This window comes from Nematolebias whitei, chromosome 17 (assembly GCF_014905685.2).
Source record: "Nematolebias whitei isolate Nwh7 chromosome 17, NemWhi1, whole genome shotgun sequence".
NCBI lineage: Eukaryota > Metazoa > Chordata > Actinopteri > Cyprinodontiformes > Rivulidae > Nematolebias > Nematolebias whitei.
The window spans coordinates 23,828,079-23,832,913 of record NC_056514.1 but is presented as its reverse complement, the minus strand read 5'-3'; the positions used below and the strand labels follow the sequence as shown (position 1 = coordinate 23,832,913).

Sequence of the window (4,835 nt, the reverse complement as noted above, 5' to 3'; positions counted from 1 at the left end):
TTAGGTGGCTCGGGCATCTGTTTAGGATGCCTCCTGGACGCCTCCCTGGTGAGGTGTTCTGGACACGTCCCACCGGGAGGAGGCCCAGGGGAAGACCCAGGACACGCTGGAGGGACTGTTTCTCGGCTGGCCTGGGAACGCCTCGGGATTCCCCCGGAAGAGCTGGCCCAAGTGGCTGGGGAGAGAGAAGTCTGGGCCTCCCTACTTAGGCTGCTACCCCCGCGACCCGACCCCGGATAAGCGGAAGAAAATGGATAGATGGATGGATGGTTATATGTATATATTTATTTAAAAGTAATCAATTTTTTGTAGAATATAGAAATAAAATTTTAAAGCCAAAATGTGCAAGGGTTCTGAGATCCTTTTAAATTCAGGAATGTTGGCACTCTTTTTTTTGTAGCATCATTCCAACTATTTTGGAGTATTGACTCATCAGAGTCACCTTCTGATGAGCCAAACATTGGTCATCAGTTCATGTTGGCTATTATCAAGCACTTTTCAGTCGATGCTTGAAATTCATTTCACTTGTCACACTAAAATTAGCCATACACAAAACTGTACAGCTGGCTCATAAAGATCTCCATCTAAGATTTCCTTATTACATTAAATAGGTTTTTATTACCATAAACTAACTAGCACAAAATACTGCTTTGTTTTTAATGTAGACCATTAAATTAGTGGAAGAATAAATTGAGGCAAAGTATTGACTCACAACAAAGTAATGGATTCTCAATCAGTTACCATCATGTACATTTCAAACAATTAAAATCTATCCCTTTGGGCAGCACTCTGGAAATAATGACGTTTGCTAGCCTTGTAATGGGTCTATTAACGTTTTATGAATTGGCACAGTGGAGCACTGGATATAATGCTCTGCCCATGTGCTGTAAAAAAAATTTTTAACTGGACACAATGATTTTATTTTTATACATTATCTTCTGCCCTGAAACCAAGCAGAGCCATAATTGTTACACATGAACAGAGCAACTATCTATTCCTTTAACATTTTTCAAACGTTTTCTATAGCGACTTCAGTGGTAAGACACTGAATCCTCTTCCTATGCACCTTCTCTGACCTAATTAAGAAATTCTGACTTTCACTTAGAACATTTCTGACAGACAAGATGTGTGAATTGATTTGTTTTGTTGAAAGACCTTTGCCCCGATCAACATTTGTTTTACTATGCAAATATATGTGTGCAGAGTATAAACTATAGCCTATATCATGCACATCCATGTAAAGCACACACACATTTGCGTAGTGACACAGACATTGTTTGATTAAGAAAATGGTGGCAAACTAAATGAACAGTGCCATCCGAAAGTGTAAAAGGTTAATATTGGTTATTGTAATATTCTTTCAAACTAGTATGACATCACTGAGAAAGAGTTGTTTCATAGGCTTGAAACACGATATGAAATGGACACAACTGCTACCCATTGGCGTAGCCTGGAAACTTGTGCTCTTTATACACTGTTCTCTGTGAATGATGTCACAGCAGTTAAAGTACTAACTGTTGATATTTACTTGAAAGAACCTCACTTCAAAAATCGTCCTTTCAGTTCTGCAGGTGACAGTGGATGGACGTTATTCTTGAAACACTTTTGGTCACTGCTTTTGGTCCAGCAGTGTATCATCTACTAATGGGTCCCATTTGAGATCATTTTCACTTTACACCATTCTGCTGAATACTTCCTTAACTGAATTTACCTCCAACCCCCCTCTTATACTCTATTACTAACTGTTAGCTAGCATGCTAGTTGAGGTTGTCAATGGTGTTCCTCGTTATAATTTGACGCTGGACGGAGCCTCACCAGCTTTAAGGCAGCATCTCACTAGGTGGTGATTGTTGGCAACAAATAGCAGTGTGTTCTGTGTTGCTGAATTTTGAACATGTTTGATAAGTTTGTAAGAAAATATTCCTCCCAAAAAAGTTGTTGCAGGCATTCCTAATTTAGTTACTGTAATTTTAGAGTTCCAGAGCTGCACTTCCTGTGTCATGCAATGTTCACTAAATATGTACGCAAATTGGCAGTAAATTTTGGTCCAAAATGTTTGCGCTAACATCTTGATTCAGTGATAACGTGGGTAAATTTAGTTGTTTCCCCTTAATTTTGTCTCTCCAACTTGTCCCCAAAAATAGCAGACCATTGAGATAGTACCTTTAATGTAGACAAGACAGTGACCATTAAGAACAAAATATGTACCGGTATTGCATAAATGTATTTTTCAGCGTAAATGCATGCTAGCATCCACAATAGCAAATATGGAGCTACGTGTTTAAGATTCTATGATTTTATGAAACGCTACAATCGTTTTTGTACAGTCCTTTAGCAGACAGAGCAAGAAGTTGTTTTTATAATCTTTTTTTCATTATTATTATTATTTAATCTTAAATAACAGTCATATGTGTTTCCCATCAGCTCTCATGTATGCCAGCATATTTGGGAATGTGTCTGCCATAATACAGCGACTGTACTCAGGCACAACCCGCTACCACACCCAAATGCTGCGGGTCAAAGAGTTCATCCGCTTTCACCAAATTCCAGGAGCTCTTCGCCAAAGACTAGAGGAGTACTTTCAGCATGCCTGGACCTACACAAATGGCATAGACATGAATGCTGTATGTAAAGAAATGTATACTCTTATGTTGCACATGTTTGTTTCTTATGTCTAATCATTGAAATGATGACGGTTTTGTATTCCCTCTGTAAGGTGTTAAAGGGTTTTCCAGTGTCTCTGCAGGCAGACATCTGTTTGCACCTCAATCGTTCTTTGCTACGCAACTGCAAGGCTTTCCGTGGAGGCAGTAAAGCATGTCTACGTGCATTAGCGATGAGGATCAGGACCGTCCATGCTCCTCCAGGGGACACTTTGATTCACTATGGCGACATCCTGGACTCGCTTTTCTTTATCTCACGTGGTTCCATTCAAGTCATGAGGGATTATGTGGTGATAGCCTTATTAGGTATAACTACCGTAATAAACCATGCTGCAATAAATAAACGCTCTGACAATGGTGTCAAAGGAATGAAAGAAAGCATCTTCATTCTCATACAGAAAAGAACGACATCTTTGGAGAGCTTATCCACCTGTTTGACCAACCAGGAAGGTCCAACGCAGACGTGTACACCATCACTTACTGTGATCTACACTGCATCCAAAGGGAAGATCTGCTAGACGTTCTTGATGTTTACCCAGATTTTGCTGACAACTTCTGGAAGGACCTAGATATCACGTTTGACCTGCGAGATGTGCGCCAACACAATAGGATAAAAATAAATAGATGGTCACTTTATTTGTTTGCTATATGTTATGGTTAATTTAAGCTGTATACCAAACATGATTGTTTTCTATGTGGTCACCAGACTGATCCAGTGCCACCGATAATAACCGATGATTCTGGGGACGAATGGGAATATCGCCACAAACCAAAACACAGAATTCACTCCCTTGACTGCAGAATAAGGCCAGGTGAGTCATTTATCTGAGTTTAAACCATGGTAATGGCATAAAAGCATCAATAATCAGCCTTGCAAATGGCTCTCCAACTAATGTAAAGTTTATATATTTGGCACCAACAAGACAAAACACCCATTAATTGATTTTCCACAAATCAGTAAGATGACCTTCATTTGTCAGTATAGTGAGTTAAAATGTCTCAAGTTCATATATATTGAGCAACTAGAGCATAAAGGTCTAACTAATCCTTAAAGGCAAAGTAATCAATATTATAATAGTCTTTTTGTTGGTGTTTCTTCTTCGTCTCTGTCAGAGCTGCCTCCCTGATGACCTGTATGTGATCGTGAGACAAATAATGTACTGTAGTGGATTGACTAAAGAGTTTTCCTGTAAATAGATGGAATCGATCATGAAGACTCCTATCCTCTTCAGTCCTGCCATCACTCACCACCTCAGGCCGGCTGGGAGGATCTCTGGAGCTGTGGGTCATGTTCCCAGTCAAGTGAAGGCCTGGCAAAGCCTCTTGCTCACAATGCTGGAACAGAGCTTTGCCCTCCAGAAGATGCCAGACAGGAATGCTCTCCCTCTGCGGTGCCACTGCAGCCCCAAAGTGGAATCTCAGTGAGGGGGGATGTGGTGTTGGACCAAGGCAATCAAGGTAGGAAGGAATCTTGACTGACATTTAAAAATGGTAATCCAGTTTTGAGAGTTTAAGCATGCTGTAATAATCGAAACAAAACACAAAAGTTTATTTTTTTTTATCTAAAAAGCTTAAATGTGTTAATCAGTTTGTTTGTCTTGACCTCAGCCTCATCTTTGAACGAGCCGGGAATGTATCGCTTCTGGCCAGATCAACAGTCTCAACAGTGCTCCAATCACGTCTTGCGATCTTCTGCCTGCAACTCAAACCACCCTGCACTGATCACAGAAGAGAGACCCAGCGAGCTGGAGTCTCGACTTGAGGTGTTGCAATCACAGCTTAACAGGTGCACCGCTCCCGCTCCCTTTTAAATCCCAATAACTTTCAAGCAGCACATCCAAGAAGTGCCTGCTCTACTGGTGTAGAGCCATAGCCCCTCTTATTTTTCTTTAACAGCTAGTCTGCTCAGGGTATCAGCTTCAGTACTCAGGGATTTTCATGACAACGGCCTAATTAACTGTCCTCTGTTATTTTCTTCATCTAACCACCCCAGGTTGGAAACTCGCATGACAGCTGACATCACTGTTATTCTGCAGCTTCTCCAGAGGCAGAGTGCTTCTGTACCCCCAGCTTACAGCACAATATCATCCAGTACTCTCCCTACTGATTCAGCTGGTTTATATGGGACTGAGACTCCAGTGTTGCACAGCATGTGTCCAATTTCCCCCAAAC

At 41.0% G+C, this 4,835-nt stretch overlaps 1 protein-coding gene across 1 annotated transcript in view; it reads left to right on the top strand.

Moving 5' to 3' along the window:
- The window catches only part of LOC119423947 (actin-binding LIM protein 1-like), a 190,146-nt gene that overhangs the window by 71,080 nt on the left and 114,231 nt on the right, over positions 1-4,835 (top strand). The gene's annotated exons all lie outside the window — the stretch shown is intronic.